Consider the following 18,966-nt stretch of genomic DNA (forward strand, 5'->3'; position numbering starts at 1 on the left):
TCTTTGTCCCTAGCTTCCAGCCCTGGACATCAGTATCTGGGCCATTGCCAGGTGCTCCTATTCAGGACATCACATCATCTCAGACAGTAGGGTCTCTTGATGGGGACTCTGGCCCTACCCTACCCACCTTCCTCAGGGTCCCAGGCATGGTGGGAAGTATAGGAGCACCCCCATGGTGCTCATCACTGGAGCCCAGGGACATACACCCCAGTCTGCTGTGGTTTTCCCAAGAGCCCCATCAGTGCTTGCAGTCTGTACATGGCAACTCCTGTTTTGCAGGCTGTCTACATGCTGGACTTATAGAAGGAGACCTGGTACCTGAAAACCATTGATGTCTGACAATGAATACTTTGAGTGGTACCTCTATATGCTGCAGGTAAGGGCAGGGATCCTAGCCCCTGTGCCATGCCCAGCCCAGCAGGGCACTCAGATCTGGGGTCCCCAGGCATGTGCAGCACTGAGCAGACATGGCAGGGCATGTGCTGGGTCTTTTCCTCAGCCAAGTGTCTGTAGCTGTTGTGGGTGGAGCTGGCACTTGGAGAAGCAAGGCTTTTCCTCTGTTTCTCAAAAGAAGAAAAGTTTGGTGGATGAGTCAGATCAGGCGGTCATAACAAACACCATGGCCTGGGTGGCTCAAACAACAGACATTCAATGTCCCTAGGTACTGGAGTTTGTAGTCCAAGACCCAGGTGTGGGAAGGGCTGGGCTCTCTTGAGGCATGTAGAAGGCCCTCTTCTCCCTGTACTCTCACAGGTTGCTTCCTCTGTGTGTGACTGTCCTGAGCTCCTTTTGCTATAAGGCCCCAATCCTATGGGATTAGCCCCCAGCCTAGTGACCTTGTTTTACCTTATTCATGTATATAAAGGTCCCACCTCCAAATACAGTCACATTCTGGGGATCTGGGGATTAGGGCTTCAGTACATGAATTTGGTGGAGACACAACTCAGAGTGTAAGACTGAGAGAGGAAGATGATACAGAGCTTTGGCTTTGGATAAAAAGTAATAATTTGGGAAAATGGGTGGATGGAGGGGACATGTATATTGATATTTATTCAAATCTTACTGCTGAGAGGATAAGGGGCCTTCTCTCCTACTTTGGTTTTCCCCTTAAATACCTTGAGTGTCTACGTGCAGGTGGAGGAGACATAGGGGAGCCCTGCCCTCTCAGAGGGTATGGCTCAGGGAGAGGTCATGACAGAGGCTTCCCAGTGAGGACAGAGGTTTCTTGACAGGAAGTGGGGTGCCAACCCCTGGGAGAGGCCCAAGGAGGAGCCCCTAGCCTCAGGGAAACCCCAAGGCAGCCATAGCAAGGCTGAGAGTAGAGTAATGGATCTGTAGGTGAGAACACTCCAGAAAGGGGTACTAGCATGTGCAGTCTTCTTGGCCAGGGGGTATATCAGAGTCAGAAGCCTGTGGAGAGCAGAGGAGGAAATATAAAGCACCAGACAGTTGGGGGTGACTGGGTCACAGGACATGGGGGTGGAATGAAGCCTGGCCAGGTGAAGCATCTAGCATTTCCCTGCACTAGTTGTACAAGGGCTGCTGTAGGGTGCATCTGGGGTGGGGACAGTAGGCCTAGAAGAGGGCAGTGTTCCCATGAGAGGAGGATGAGGAGGTGGGGATGGGGAAGTCATGGGCTCTGGGTGAAGTTCCCATGAGTGACAAATCAAGCTGGGTCCCCAGGATAGCCTTGGCATGTGTTATGGAGTTGAAGGTAGAAACCTGGCCCAGGAAGCCAGAGGAACCTAGGTCTGAACCTCTATGTTGGCCACCATCTAGGCGAAATGGCCTTGAGCCCATTCCCAACCATCTCTGAAAAATCATGGGGGATGACACCTTCATTGGTGCTGGGCCTGATGACTCATGCTGGGATGGGTGGCTTTTTTCCTGTACCTGCCATGTGCTGTGTGCCATAGACAGCTTCCTTGGGGATTTCTGAGGCTGCTGGGGGACAGGGAAGAGCACCCTCCCCCACCCCTTCCAGCTTGCAACATGCCCTGCTTTCCTCTGCATGGTGTGGGCTCCTGTACACAGGTTGGTAACTGATAGGCTGGCCAGGTGCCACTTACTCATTTTGTAAACTAATGGGTAGGTGCAGGGATGGAGGAAGGAACTTTTTCTGGGCACTTGAGGGGTGAGCCATGGGTTGGGTGGCCTGCTTTAACCTGTTGTGTGAGAATGGAGAGAATCAATATGAGAAGAATCTATAGGCGGCCCAGAATGCACACAGGTGAGGCAAGTATATGATCACATCAGTCCTGCCAGTGATTATGAGACCAATGTCAGCTTGCCGAGGATTCCTTGCAGCATCTCAAAGCATGAACCCTGAAAATTCAGGAGAAAGCAGGGTTGAGGGGAAAGAGCTCTGGGTGGGTGGCCACAGGTCCTGGCTCTGGTCTCCACTCTGGATGCTGTGGACCTCTTTCTCCACTTGGCTGGTTGTAGGCTCACTGGTTCCTTGAATCTGTGAACTCCATTTTCCAGGCAAGCAAAACAATAGCAATAGGGCATATATATGCATACATGTATATATGTGTGTGAATATGTGTGTGATTATATGATTGTGGTCCTGTCAGGTCCAGAATCTACAGGTCAGCCAGTAGGCTGGAAATCCAAGGAAGAGTTGAGGTTATAGCTGGGACTATAGGTCCTCTGCTGGTGGAATCCACTCTTGTTCCAGGAATTCTTTTATTTGAAAAGCCTTCAACTGATTAGATAAGGCCCATCTATATAGTGGAGAGTGAACTGCTCCACTTAGTCTAATTGGACATTTTTTGTTTGTTTTTTGTCTTTTTATGGCCACACCTGAGGCATATGGAGGTTCCCAGGCTAGGGGTCAATTTGGAGTTACAGCTGCCAACTGACACCACAGCAACACAGGATCTGAGCTCCATCTGTAAACTCTACCAGAGTTCACAGCAACACCAGTTCCTTAACCCACTGAGTAAGGCCAGGGAGATTCATTTCTGCTAAATCATAATGGGAACTCTAGAAATGTTAATCACATCTAAAACATACCTTCAAGGAGTTCCCTAATGGTCTTGTGGTTACGGATCTGGCATTGTATTGCTGCAGCTCTTGTAAATGCTGTGACCTGGGTTCAGTCCCTGGCCCAGGAGCTTCTTTAAGCTGCAGGCACAGCCAGAAAAAAAAATAGCTTCATAACAACTATAATAATGTTTGACCATGTAGCTGGGTTCTGTAGCCTGGCCAGGGTGACACACAGAATTAACTGTCACAATTTTACATTCAAATGATGTTTTATATACTTTAAAAAATATATGTTACAGATTTTGTAATTTGTACAATATTTATAGGAAATAAAAACAGATTATTAAAATGAATGTATAATGTTTTTTCCAATAAAATATGAATGATATCAAAGAAAACTATATATGCTATATATTTTATAAAATGCTATATCATTTATATTTACACTATATGTGATATGTGCATGTATGTATATGTGTGTAGATAGACATAAAGGTGGCCAAGTAGGTAGGTAGATACACAAATTTGTGTATTTACTCCTTTGATTCCCACCTCAACTTCTCTGAGGCAGTTGCATCTATTTGCTGGAAAGTGAGGCAGAGCCTGGCTTTGTAGCTGGTCAGGGGCAGAGCTTGGCTTTGAACCCAGGCCATATTCCTGTGCTCATGGACTTCCTTGCTTCTCAGATGAAGCCATGTCTGACCTCTGCCCTTTTGCCCTGCAGGGCCTGTACCTGGTTTACCATCCTGTGCAGTGTTCTCCCCCTACACCATTGGCATCCTGCTGCTGTGACTGCTGGGCTACTGTGTCTTCTGGATGGCCAACAATTAGAAGGACCTGTTCCACTGCACATATGGACACTGGATGATCTGGGACAGGAAGCCCTAGGCTATCAGGTGTTCCTACACATAGACCAATGGCCAGAAACTACACAGCAAGCTGCCAGTGTCTGGCTTCTGGGGTGTGGCCCACCACTTCAACATACATAGGCAACCTTATGGGAAGCCTGGTGTACTGCCTGGCCTGCAGCAGTGGTCACCTCCTTCCCTACTTCTACATCATTTGTATGACCATCCTGCTGACCCACTGCTGCCTGTGGGAGGAACACTGCTCTGCCAACATGTACAGCCAAGACTGGGTGGGTTACATGGCTGCTGCACCTTACCACCTGCTGCCTGGTATATTCTAAAGGGCCATACAGGAAGAGCTCTGAGGGGTGGTGAAGAACACTAGGTCAGGGCTGCTGGGGAGGCCTCCTAGCTCCACCCTCCAGGAGACTCAGTGTCCTCTTCTGCAACACGGAAAGACCCCAGCACTTGTCTTGAGGGTTGACACCACTGCCTTCTCACCAGCAGGAAGGACCAGTTTTCTCTATGCAGTGTCCACAAGTGAGGGAAGATGGCCTAGTAACCTGGGGCTGCCCAGTTTGCCTGCTGATGTCACTGTTTCTTCTCTGACTGGTGGCCCAATCCCTCCACCCACCAGATAGCAGGTGTCTCATACTGAAGTGGATGCCATCTATCCTGAACTCAGCCCTGCCCTTATCTTGCTAAATAAAAGTGGAAGTGGAAACATGATGTATGCTGGTGATCACCTTCATTCCTTTCAGCTCCGGATGCACCCTTTATCACCAGATCTGTGGCAATGAGCTGTGCCCTTCAAGCTTTTCTGCTCTACAGTGTGCACGGTGCTACTTCTGTCCATAGAAGGCAAGGAGGGATGCAGTGTGAGGAAGGTGCTGATCCTGCTTCTGGTTCCTCCACAGATTCAGCTTAGCAAACCCAGGGAACTTGGCCACCATCCAGGTGCCTAACCAAGGCTTCCCTGAGGGGACCTGAACCTGATCCTTAAGCAGGGCACCTCCACATGCTTTCTTATTTGGGGCACCATCCTCAACTTGCAGGTGTTCTTGACAGCTCTCTTTAGGCATAACCACCCTAGTGGGATTCATGATTTTTTACTCAGTCCTACCTGGGAGACACTGCAGGTTCAGTTGCAAACTCTCCCCCAATAAAGCAAAGATGGCAATAAATCAAGTCACATGTGTGTTTGGCTTCCCAGTTCATCTAAATGCTATGTTTACATGACTCTGTACACTTTTCAGTATGAAACAGCATTGTCTTAAAAGACAGTATACATACCTTGGTTAAAAAAATGCTTTTTTGGAGTTTCCATTGTGGCTTAGCGGTAATGAACCCAATTAGTATCCATGAGGATGTAGGTTTTATTACTGGCCTCACTCAGTCAGTTAAGGATCCAGGGTTGCCTGAGCTGTGGTGTATATCACAGACATGGCTTGGATCTGGCATTGCTGTGGCTGTGGTGTAGGTTGGCAGCTGCAGCTCAGATTAGACCCCAAGCCTGGGAAATTCCACAGGCCACAGCTGCAGCCCTAAGAAGACAGGAAAAAAATGCTTTATTCAGCAACATGGATACAACGAGAGAATCTCACATTAAGGGAAATAAGTCAAAAAGAGAAAGACAAACACCATATGATACCACTTATATGTAGAATCTTAAGTATGGCACAAATGAACTTATTTACAAAACAGAAACAGACTCACAGACATAGAGGACAGACTTATGGTTGCCAAAGGGGAGGGGGCAGGGGAGGGATGGATGAGGAGTTTGGGGTTGGTAGATTCAACAATTATATTTAGAATGAATAAGCAATGTGGTTCTACTGCACATCACAAGAGAACTCTATTCAATCTCTTTGGATAGAACATAGATAGAAGATAATATAAGAAAGGGAATGTGTGTGTATATATATATTCATATATATATTCATGTATATATATTCATATATATATATATATATATATATTATATATAGGTCAATTTGCTGTACAGGAGAATTTAACACAATGTTGTAAATAAACTATATTAAAAAAATTGGGGTTCCTGTCTTGGCTCTGTGGAAACATATCTGACAATATTTTTGAGGATGCAGGTTCCATTCCTTGCCTCCCTCAGTGGGTTAAGGATCCAGTATTTACATGAGCTGTGGTGTAGGTCAGATGCAGCTTTGATCTGGTGTTGCTATGGCTATGGTGTAGGCCAGTGGCTACAGCTCTGAATTGACCCCTGGCCTGGGAACCTCAATATGCCATGGGTGCAGCCTTAAAAAAGATAAAACAAAAATATAAGGAGTTCTCAGTGTGGCTCAATGGGTTAAGAACATGACATAGTGTCCATAAGGATGCAGGTTTGATCACTGACCTGGCACAGTGGGTTATAGATCCAGAGATGCTGCAAGTTGAGGCATAGGTTGCAGATGTGGCTTGGATCCAGCATTGCTGGGGCTGTGTCACAGGACAGGCAGCTGCAGCTCTGTTTCAACCCATAGCCTATGAAATTCCAAACGTTGTAGGTGTGGTGGTAAAAAGGAAAAATAAAAGTGAAAAAAAGAAAATCAGAAAAAAATGTTTGACTGCTGAACAATGTCAGAAAAATGACCAAAGTAACATGAGTTGTCACTGATCACAGATCACCATCACAAATATGAAGCAAATATTTGGGAGTTCCAGCTGGGGCACAGTGGATTAATAATCCTACTGCACTATGAACAACTATATGCCAACAAATATGACAATCTGGAAGAAATGGACAACTTTCTAGAATCTTGCAGCCTACCAAAAACTAAATCAAGAAGAAATAGAGCAACTGAACAGACCAATTACTAGAAATGAAATTGAGTATGTCATAAAAACACTCACTACAAATAAAAGCCCAGGACCAGATGGCTTCACAGGTGAATTCCAACAAACATACAAAGAGGATCTGGTGCCCATTCTCCTTAAACTTTTTCAAAAGATTGAGGAAGAAGAAACACTCCCCAAGACATTCTATGATGCCACCATCACCCTAATTCCAAAACCAAACAAAAAGAAAGCTATTGGCCAACATTTTTGATGAATATAGATGCAAATATTGTCAACAAAATTTTGGCCAACTGAATCCAACAACACATCAAAAAGATTGTACACCATGCCAGGTTCACAAGGATGGTTCAACATATATAAATCAATCATCATCATACACCACATTAACAAAAGAAAAGTAAAAAACCATATGATATTCCCAATAGATGCAGAAAAAACATTTGACAAAGTTAAACATCCATTTATGATAAAAACTCTCACCAAAGTGGGTATAGAGGGAACATTTCTGAACATAACCAAAGCCACTAATGACAAACCCACAGCAAATATAATACTCAATAGAAAAAATTGAAAGCCTTCTCACTCAAATCTGCAACAAGACAGGGATGCCCACTCTCACCACTGCTATTCAACATAGATTTGGAAGTTCTAGCCACACAATTAGACAAACAAAAGAAAAAAAAGCATCCAAATAGGAAAAGAAGAGATAAAACTGTCACTGTATGCAGACAACATGATACTATACATAGAAAACCCTAAGGACTCAACCCAAAAATTACTTGAACTGATTAATAAATACTACAAAGTAGTAGGATGTAGGATTAACATTAAGAAATCAGTTGCATTTCTGCATACTAAAAATGAAATATTAGAAAAGGAATACAAAAATACAATACCTTTTAAAATCACACCCCAAAAAATCAAATACTGGGAATACACCTGACCAAGGAGGTAAAAGACTTATATGCTGAGAACTCTAAAACATTCACCAAGGAAATTAAAGATGTAAAGAAATGGAAAGATATTCCATGTTCATGGGTCAGAAAAATTAATATTGTAAAAATTGCCATACTACCCAAAGCAATCTACACAGTCAATGTAGTCCCTATCAAATTACCCAGGACATTTTTCACAGAACTAGAACAAACAATCCAAACATTTATATGGAACCACAAAAGACCCAGAATTGCCAAAGAAATCCTGAGAAACAAAAAACAAGCAGGAGGCACAACTCTCCCAGACTTCAGGCAATAATACAAAGCCACAGTCATCAAAACAGTGTGGTATTGGTATCAAAACAGACAGACAGTAAAATGGAACAGAACAGAGAAGCCAGAAATAAACCCTGAAACCTATGGTCAACTAATCTTTGACAAAGGAAGCAAGGACATAAAATGGGAAAGATAAAATCTATTCAGCAAGAATTTCTGGGAAACCTGGACAGCTGCATGCAAAGCAGTGAAACTAGAACACATCTTCACACCATTCACAAAAATAAACTCAAAATGGCTGAAAGACTTAAATATAAGACAGGGCACCATCAAACTCCTGGAGGAGAATATAGGTAAAACATTAACTGACATCAACCTCATGAACAGTTTCTCAGGTCATTTTCCCAATGCAACAGAAATAAGAGCAAAAATATACCAACGTGACCTAATCAAAATGACACGGTTTTTGCACAGCAAAGGAAACAAAAAAGAAAACAAAAAAGACAGCTTAAAAATTGGAGAATATAATTTCAAATGATGCAATGGATAAGGGCTTAATCTCTAGAATATACAAACAACTTATACAATGCAACAGCAAAAAAGTCAACCACCCAATGGAAAAATGTGAAAAAGGCCTGAATAGACTATTCTCCAAGGAATATATACAGATGGCCAACAAGCACTTAAAAAATGCTCAACATCCCTGATTATAAGAGAAATGCAAATCAAAACTACCACAAGATACCACCTCACACCAGTCAGAATGGCCATCATTAATAACTCCACAAATAACAAGTGCTGGAGGGGTTGTGGAGAAAAGGGAACCCTCCTTTTGTGGGTTAGTGGGAATGTAAGCTGGTAAAACCACTATGGAGAACAGTATGGAAGTACCTTAGAAAACTATGCATAAAGCTACCATATGACCCACTCTTAGGCATACATCCAGAAAAAACTTTTCTTAAAAAACACATGCACCCTCATGTTCATTGCAGCACTATTCACAATAGCCAAGATATGGACTCAACCCAAATATCCATCAACAGATGATTTGATTAGGAAGATGTGGTATATATACACAATTGAATACTACTCGGCCATAACAAAAGCAACATAATGCCATTAGCAGCAACATGGATGGAACTAGAGACTCATACTGAGTGAAATACGTCAGAAAGAGAAAGACAAATACCATATGATATTACTTATAACTGTAATTTTCTATGTTATACAAATGAAAATTTCCACAGAAAAGAAAATCATTGCCTTGGAGAATAGGTTCCTTGCTGCCCAGGGGGAGAGGGAGGGAGTGGGAGGGATCTGGAGCTTGGGTTAATGGATGCAAACTATTGCTCTTGGAATGGATTTACAATGAGATCCTGCTGTGTAGCATTGAGAACTATGTCTATATACTTACATCACAGCACAACAATGGGAGGAAAAATTATGTATACATGTATGTGTAACTTTGTCTCCATGCTGTACATCAGAAAAAAAAAAAAGAATCCTACTGCAGCAGCTCAGGTCACTGCAAAGGCTTGTGTTCAATCACCTGGCACAGTGGGTTAAAGGATCCTATGTTGCCATAGCTGCAGTTGGTGTTCATTCCATCACCTGGGAACTTCCTCATGCATGAGTGCAACCATAAAAAAAAAAAAGCTTGAAGTACTGCCAGAAATACTAAAATGGACACAGAAAAGTGAATAAATGCTGATGGGAGAATGTTACCAGTAGTCTTTCTTGACAGGTTTGTCACAAACCTTGAATTTGTAAAAATCCCACTATCTTTGAAGGACAATCAAACAACATGTGTGCATATTAAACATTCCTTGTTCAGGAGTTCCCAATTTGGCTCAGTGGGTTAACAACCTGACAAGTGTTTGTGAGAATGCATGTTTGGTGCCTGGTCTTGCTCAGTGGGTTAAAGATCCAGTGTTGCCACAATTTGTGGTGTAAAATTTGCGGAAGCAGTTTGGATCCTGTGTTGCTATGGCTGTGGAATAGGCCAGCAGCTGCAGCTCTGATTCCACCCCTAGCCTTGAAACTAGCCACAAGTACAGCCCTAAAAAGAAAAGGGAAAAAAAGGTAAACATTCACTGTTCAGATTCTGTCAGGTTGACCACTGTAGGGACTGGACCCTCAACAGTCTCAGTTCCTGGTGTGCAGAAGGGATGCCCAGGGAACACGGATCAGATGCCTGGTTGCTACCCCCAAGCTCTGGGTACCCACCGTGGAGTTCAGGGGAGTGTCTGTGGTTCCCCTAGTGCTGACATTCTGTGGAGGCTGCTCTTCTGCTGGGTGTAAGAGTCCATTGAATTTGACAGAGGAAGAAATTCCCATTTGTCCAATTGCCCTCAGGAAGTGAAGGGGGAAACCAGAAAAATGGCACTAGGCCTGCCTCACACCTGGAAGAACCTAGGATGGGGATGGCTGGAAGTTGGGTACCCATGCCTTGGGCAGGGAGGACAGGTGTAGGGCAGTGCCACCCCTGCACAAGGTGGAATTGGTTGAGCAGATATGTGGCCTCCTGTACAGCCAGAGGGGGTCAAATCCAGCCAACTGCAGAGCTATAGATTTTTGGGTGTTTTACCCCTTAATAGGCCTGCACACAGGGCATATGAAAGTCCCCAGGCTACATGTCAAATCAGAGCTGCACCTGCTGGACTGTGCCACAGCCACAGAAAAGCAGTATCTGAGCTGTCTCTGTGACCTACACCACAGCTTACAGGAATGCCAGATCCTTAACCCACTGAGTGAGGCAAGGGATTAAACCTGCATCCTCATAGATTCTAGTCAGGTTCTCAAGCTGCTGAGTCAAGTCACAAACTCCCAGAGCTGTAGTTTCTAATGCTGGTGGCCCACCACTGACCACAGGAGCTTGTACATTGAAGGGGGTCCCAGGCATGTGTATTTCCAAAAGCCACACAGGTGATTCAGTACCAGGTTGGAGCAGTCCTACCAGGGTGACCCAGAATTAACCCACCATTTCCTCCCAAATGTTGGGCAAATATATTTTCAGGAGGCTGAAGGAGTGTGGTTGTTAGTTCAGACCCTATATTCCCAACTCAATAACTGTGTGACCATGAGCAGGTGACTTCCCTCTCTGTACCTTGGCATCTCTGTTTGAAATATAAGGGTGATTATTTTTTTTCCAATCTTGTGTGAGATTTATCATACAGACTGCTTGGGAGAGCTGCAGGTTCAAGCCTTGGATCTGCCTCTCAGTTTGCTAAGATTTGTTCATTTTTATTAGTCTTGGACCTGGGCTACAGTCAGATCTGTTTTGTCTAGTGCACTAAGCAAACACAGTGAGGCAGGGTGAAATGTGAAATCTGGCAAATGGATTTGCCCTTGATCACCCCCTTTGCCAGTGGATGGATCACATTGCCCCCTCTCCAGACAGGAAGGTAGGAGCCTAGAGCTCCACCTTTGTGCCTGGTGATGCTGATGTGGGTAGTGGGGGGAAAGGATGGTTTACATCCTGGAGACATGCTCCCATGGCTATGAACTTGGCTTCACTGTGGTCTCTAGCAACAGCTATTCAAGGAGGGAGGGAAGCCTGGGCTGTTCCTCCAGATTTGGGTGCTCCCTTGTCTGGATTTTGGTGTTATTTAGATCATGAGAAGGCAGGAAAGATGGCGACCCAGCTAGGTTCTCTGGGTAAGAGGCTGAGTTGAGTGGTTGCAAAATCAGGACATAAGTATATGCCGCATGCTTATTTCCTAGAAAGGGCCGGTCATTCTTATTCCATGAAACCATGATCCACCCCTCACTGGGCTCAGCTCTCCAAACTCACCAGGAATGATTTTAAAAGCTGCCCTGGTTGTCCCATGGGAGACTGCAGCAACTGGAAGGTAGGGATGGGATAGCTTTGGCTTCTAGAAATTTGGTGTCTGACATCAACTATTCATCAGTGACCCTCAGACAGACCCACCCACACTGGCTAATTCCTGGTCCATAATATAAGCAAAGGTTGAAGGCTTGTGCAGGGCCAAGTTGATCATCTGGACAGACAGGGATACTGAAAGAGAGCTAAGAGGCAGTTTACCAGGTAAGCTCACCTCTCTGGGGAACTTAAATACCCACATGAACACTGCAAACTCCATCTCTGCTGCCTCTCTGGGCAGAGTCTCATCCACATGTCCAGCTGCCCCCTCTTATTTCATTTGGGTGGGTGTCTGAAAGGCTGCTAGAACTTCATGCTTCAGCCACCTCCGGTGTCCTCCCCAGAATTTGCTCTCAGGAGGTGGAAAGTCCAGATTCAAACATGGAATCACCTCCCTCAACCCAGATCTATGGGGAGAGAAATCCTGAAAGCTCTCCCTCCAGATGGTGTCAGGATTGGACTCTCCCTCTCAGCAGTCACCCTAGTTCCAGCCCAGCCCTCTCTCACCTGAAGTGCTGTGAACATAAAGCCATCTCCTGCCTTTTTCCCCACAGCCCCTACCTGCTCTTAGCATATTAGTCCAATATATCTTTTCAGATATGAGAGCCAGAGTGTGTCCCTGCTCTGCCCAGAACTCTCCAAGGTCTTATCTCACTCAGGATGAAAACCAAGGTTGTCTCAAGGGCCGGAAATCTGCCCTTCCCTCTCACACACATTCTCCCCCTTTTCCTCAGCAACAGCATTTCTGCCCACCTTGCTGGTTGCCGGTCCTCCAAGGCCCTAGGGCTCCTCAACCTCAGGATATTTGCGCAGACTGTTGCCTCCACCCAGAACCCTCTTCCCCTCAACCTCCATGTGGTTCCTTCAAAGACCTAGACTTGGCTCAAATAGGACCTTCACAGGGAGGCTGCCTGACATACTCACCCCAGGATTGTCTGTCTTACTTCTCTTCATAGAACCTACACTCCAGGTGCAGAATATGAACCACCAGCTCCCTTTGGTTACCTGTTTCCCACACTAGGATGCAAGCTCATCAAGGGTAAAGTTCTGATTATTTTGTTCCCTGATATATCCCCTGCCCTTCCTATAGAGAAGGTCCTAACAGCATAGCTCCATCACCCAGGCAGGAACCCATAGACCAGGTCCAGGGCCTGTCAGCCTCTGTGCTCAGGCCTTCTAGTCTCTCTCTGGGGAAGGGACCCAGGTTAGGGCAGAGCTCATTTCCAGACCATCAGGACTTGCTTCTCTAAAGAAGGATGAACCAGGAATCCTTGGATGTGTTTCCCAGCCCTTGGTATAAGGACATGGTACTCTCACTCCCAAGTGGCAGAATTCCACAGGCAACCCCATGGGATGATGTGGGCAAGCATTGAGTGCAGCCCTGGGCACCCTTCCTCAATGGACTTGTGAGTACCATTCTGACTGGCTACCAGAATTCAAAAGGCAAGGACCAAGGAAGGGGGCAAGATGAATACTCCTCCTTCTCTGACAGTCAAAGCAAGCCCACCAGTTGTAGCATTTCTGAGCCTGCTTTCCCCCCCCCTCATCACAGCCACCCTCCAGGAGGAGGAGGTCTGGAGGCTGAGGAGGTGCTTGTGAGGTCCCATAGGCAGAGCAAGACACAAGAGTAAGTGTTCCCTTAAGAGTAAGTGTTCCCTTTTCTTATAGATGCACTTTCTGCCTCACCTATTGTTCTCAGGAGCCCAGGTAAAGCAAAGGATAAATAAGTCCTGAGTTGAAACAACTAAAAGCTGGACAATATATACGAGACAATGGTTTTCAGGTGCTAGACAAGAGCAGAGAAGGACAGAAATCTCAGGAAACAGAGATAACAAAAAACAAAACAAAAAACTGGAAGCCTTTCAGTTCTCCCAAGTCAATGAGGGAGATGAAAAATAATTTTGCAAAATGGATACAAGAGGAAACTGAAAATCTGAATAGCCCCAAATCTATTAAAGAAACAGATTTCTTAATTTAAAAATATTCCAACAGGGAAAAATACCAGACCTAAATTATTGACTGGTGAATTCTATCAAATATTCAAAGGAATAACAGTTATATTACGCAAATCTTGTCATAGAGGAGGGGAGAACACAGTGTTAGGTATTAATCCTACAAAATGAAACACAAAACTGCAAAAGAAGAATAGCTGGAGAAAATGTTATATTGTAACAACACAACTTGTATCTTCCCTGTTTCTTATTGCATCAGGAATCTGTGCTAGTGGAATGTGCTAAAAACAGAAACTGCCCCTTTCCCTGCATTACTATCTGCTACCTAAACTTTGGGGGAGCCTGAACTCTCTCTGCTTAGTGCTTCTGTCCACTTAGTAGGTCAATAAACCTGCTTGAGATCTCATTGCTCCAGTCTCTGCCTCCTTATTTATTCCCTTGCTGCTTCTAACACAATTCAAATCTCATTTCAGGAGGCAAAGAAAACTTTAAAAAGACATTACAAAAAAAATAACATAAAGGCCCAGCATCTGAAATTGTGTATCCACAGTGTAATATTAGCAAATTGAACACAGAGATAATTCCAAATGCTAATGAATCATGAAAAAGTGGGTTTATTCTAGGAGTACAAATTTGTTTTAACAACCAAAAGCCAATCAGTGTGATCCATCAAAGTGAGTGAATAATGAAGAAAAAACATTTGATCATATTCACAGATGGAGAAAAAAAATGGACAAAATGAGACACCAGTTTATGGTAAAAACTCTCAGCAAACTGGGACTAGAACAAATTTTCCACCCCTGAAAACACAGGAAGCATCTTATTTAATTCAAGATACTGAATTATTTCTCCATAAGTTCAGGGACAAACCAGAAGAGGCCACAGTCACTCTAGTTATCATTATAGTGGAGATCCTGGATGTCAAAATAAGGCAAGAAAAATAAATAAAAGGACATAAAGAGATGACATATGGTGGTGGAGAATAAAGGGACCAGAAGCTTCAAAGTTGGTGAGGCTGTGGATTCCCTTGGGATGGGGGTGTTTATAGGGGTGGCCGCTTGGGGAAGAACCTGGCAGAATCTGAAACTGAGTATCTGTGCCCCCTGGTGCCCCCTCCAAGCATCTATGTCAGGAGGGACTCCCAGAGACAAAGCCATGCCTCACAAGAGCATTCACAGTGGGACTGCTCACAAATAGTGTGAGAACCTGAAAATCTGTCAAAGCTGTAGTGGCTGAATCAGTTATGGCTCATGGGACACATGCATGGTGGGAGCTGGGGGGCCAGACTCCAGAGCAGACACTCTAGGAGTTCCAAGGACTTTCCAGCCACACCACTTTACGAAGAGACAGGGGTTGTTACCTCCAGCTATACCATTGCAGCAGGAGACAGGGGTACCAATGCTGAGGACACAGGGCACCCCTTTGGGGGACCAGAAACTACTGTATCTGCATCCAGTTACACCAGGAAGTGAATGTTAAAGTTCACACCCTTCATTATTTGCCTTTTCATGAAGGAAGGAAGAACTCCAGGCAGCTGGTCCAGATGAACCCACAGAGGAAGGGCCAGAGCAGAGCCGCGCACAAGCAGAGGGCAGAGTTGTGTGGAGTGGCCTCCTAGAGAAGAGTCCTGGGCAGCTGTGCTGCAGATTTTGGCAGAGACCCTGTGGGTGTGGAAGGAACTGGCAATGAGATGAAGAGGCCCTGAGCAGATGCACAAAATTGAGACACAAAGCCCCTGTGCTAAGTGGTCACTGGCATCCATCACACACAGACATGGTCCCTGTGGGCACACATTCTCCCCCCTCCTCACCCCAGGCAGCAGGTCAGTTTCAAGGTGATCATGGGGATGGCTTCAGGATCTGGTCCTGGATGTGTGGAAGCAAGGCTCTTAGGATTCACTACATCATCAGGGCCCATGTTACCAAGTCACTGGTGGAGGACATTCATCTGTGCTCTGAGTAAGTGGGTCCAGGAGCCCAGTCACCTCCTCTTGGTGCCATCCCCATCTCAGATGGGACACATGTGGTTTTTCCACCTCAAGCTGCCTTCTCCCTGCCTCACCTAACATGTGCCATCCTTTCAATCCAGGTGCTGGGAAGTCCTGACTACAGGGGTGAACCCAAACACTTGGGCTATGACTTGCTCAGGCCAGGACACCTGGACTCTCCTCTAGATTGTCACTGGCCCTGCCCAGGGCTCAGGGCAGCTCTGGCCAATGGTCAGTTCTTCTGCAGTGCCCAGGGATCCCCATCCCAGTTGAATGACTTGGGAGTCCATCTCAGGCCTAGGTTCCCAGATTTTTGGGGTAGGACTGAGCCTTGGAGGGCTCCATATGCAGAACAACAGTGGGAAAAGTAGAAAGGAGGTCATAAAACTAGACATGCAGGCCATGGAAGGCTGGAACTGATGTCAGGGAAGGCCCTGAAATCACAGCTGTGTCACAGCAGAGTGCAATTATTCTGCATCATGATGGCCCCCAGCCACCAGCATGAGGCTGTCTTGAAATAGAGTTTTAACTAAAGAACAACCTCCCCCGCCACCTTGGCTAAGAAGGCAGCTGCAAGCCTTTCCAGCTATGCTCATCACTATACCACCCTTCTTGTAATAATGTAACAACTGTGTGCCCTATGTCCAAGCCAGCAGCCTTGCTAATCATGTACCCAACATTGCTTATCAGTACTGCTTTGGTAATGTTGCTTGCTCAGTTTCTTAGGGAGGAACACTGTCTGCTTGGGGATGGGGGGGAGGCCCGGGATGCTTACATGGGAAAATCAAGACCTTTTAGTGTATAAAAGTTATTGAGAACAAAGACCTGGTGCTCAGACTCTGGAGGTGACTCCTCTGAGCCCACACCAGTGCTGAATAAACCTTGCTTTTCCATATCTCCGAGCGCTGTTTGTCTCCTTCCACTGCCACGGTTTTTGTGGTTTCTACAACAGTCTGACACCCGGCCCCCTGGGTGAAGCAGACAGATAGGTTGGTGGTTTCCCTGATATGCTCGACATTTTAAAAATGTTGTGTCTCTGATGTTTCAGTTCACCAGATGGCTTAGCTCTCCACAATGGCCTTTCCGTAAGGCACAGGGCAGAGAGGTTGTTCATGGGTTGCTCTGTCCATGGTGTTCATACAGCTTTTTGTTTTCATAGCTCTGCTTTTGCTGTTCAAAGCCTTTTGAAATCTTTTTCTAGTAGGTTGAGAAATGTCATTTAGCAAGGCCAAGGTTACCGAATAAATGCAAATCCACTTGAGACCCAGGCCTGTAAGTGCCACATCACTTTCTAGGGAACTGAGAGGTAAGCAGGGGAGGGTTGTTTCCCAGGTGTTGGAGAATCAAGCAAGGTGTACCTGGGGGATTCCATGTTTCCTATCTGTAAGTACTAGTGGTTTCATGTTATCTTGCTGCTTATTTTACCTTCTTACTCCAACTATTAAAAAAAACTCCTTGAGAGTTCCTGTTGTGGCTCACTAGTAATGAACACAACTAGTATCTGTGAGGATGAGGGTTCAATCCCTGGCCTTGTTCAGAGATCTCTGGCCTTGCTCAGTAATACCTTGCCTCACTCAGTGATCCCTGGCCTCACTCAGTGGGTTAATGATCAAGCATTTCCATGAGCTACAGTGTAGGTTGAAGACATGGCTTGAAACTGGCATTGTTGTGGCTATGGTGTAGGCCAGCAGCTGCAGCTCCAATTTGGCCCCTAGCCTAGGAACTTCCATAAGCTGAGGGTGAGGCTCTAAAAAGAAAAAAAAAACTTTTCTAGCTGAGGATTGAACCAATATTCAATCCTTATTGAATTCAATCCTCAATTCGTTCAATTCTGAAAGTGTCAGGAATTCCCTAATTTCTGTGGAACTGGCACAGATGCAACTTCCCAGGTCCCAGAGTCAGGGGTTCCTGGCTGAACATGCAGGAAAGTGGGCTGGGTTTCTGTTAATAGGTCTAAATACAGTCCATTGTGTCTGCAATTAAAGATTCTATTAAGGAGAAGGCTCCAACTTGGGCTGCTTAGGGCCTCTGGTAAATGAAAATATTTTGGAAATTTCTTCCAAACTTGTACTTGAAATTCACAAAAATTTGCACATCTCCCCAGTGACAAAGCCAGGGTGACACAGTTAGGAAGATCTAAGGTCTTGAGGGAACAGATCCTTGATTTGACAACAGACCTGTAACCCTATCCAGATTTTGCCAACAGCTCTTTCCTCTCCCCCCCTGTGGGCCTTGACCAGACAGGAACTGACACTTTGATTTTGATATGCTCCATAGAAGATAAAATTTGGCCTCCAACATAAGAGACAGGGAAGGTTGAGAGGGGTTCAGGATTAATTTCAGTCCAGCAATGAAGGAACATCTATGACAATGTGGTTTATGACTGTCACTGTCAATAAGATTTCTCTCCAGATTGTTACACTTTTCTATTTTATTCTCAGTTCTCCAATACATAGGTCTTTGTATCCTAAGCATTGGAAAAGGGAGGTGGTATTTCACATTGTTTTTCCAATATTTTTAGTGTTATTGGTCTATTGCATGCTGAAACTTTGACTTCGGAAAATGTATTAAGTAAGAATTCTACCTGTTGTTTGAGGTTCCTTCCATCTCCAGATTTGAGAGTGCAGTGCTATGTAATTGTCATGTAACTAACAAAAACTGAGACATAACTGACACAAACTCTAGGAAAGCACATATTTTCAGGGGCTTATCATTGGCCAACCCTGAGTTGTAATCTCTGATGATTCCAATTAAATCCATCTTTACTGGAGATATATCTGGCAGTGCATTTGTTTCAGGTCAACACCTGCTTTATACCAGCTGATCTGGTATTATAAAGTTAAATTTCAACTATAACTGTATGCCTAACAATTGTGATTTTCTAGAACACATGAATAATGAGTATGATGATCTTACAAGACAGAGATATAAGAAAGGCCCTTTCACCCTATCTTGCCCTCTATTTCTCCTGAATAGTATCTCAGTGTTATTTTGTTTGTTTGTTTGTTTTTCTTTTTTAAAGATACATCTACTGCCTATGGAAGTTCCTAGTCTAGGGGTCCAATTGGAGCTGCAGCTACTGGCCTACAACACCACAGCCACAGCAACGTGGGAACATGGTATCAAAAACATGTCTGCAAACTACACTAGATCTCACAGCAATGCCAGATCCTTTACCTACTGTGGAAGTCCAGGGATTGAACCTGCATCCTCATAGATACTTGTCATGTTTGTTTCCTCAATGCCACAATTGGAACTCCCCTCTAGACTGTTTTTA

General features: G+C 44.9%; 1 pseudogene; it reads left to right on the plus strand.

The window, feature by feature from the left end:
* The first annotated feature begins 3,685 nt into the window (after positions 1–3,685).
* LOC125112943 (7-dehydrocholesterol reductase-like) lies at positions 3,686–4,180 on the plus strand (annotated as a pseudogene).
* The last annotated feature ends 14,786 nt before the right edge of the window (positions 4,181–18,966 follow it).

This window comes from Phacochoerus africanus, chromosome 12, assembly GCF_016906955.1.
Source record: "Phacochoerus africanus isolate WHEZ1 chromosome 12, ROS_Pafr_v1, whole genome shotgun sequence".
Classification (NCBI taxonomy): Eukaryota; Metazoa; Chordata; class Mammalia; order Artiodactyla; family Suidae; genus Phacochoerus; species Phacochoerus africanus.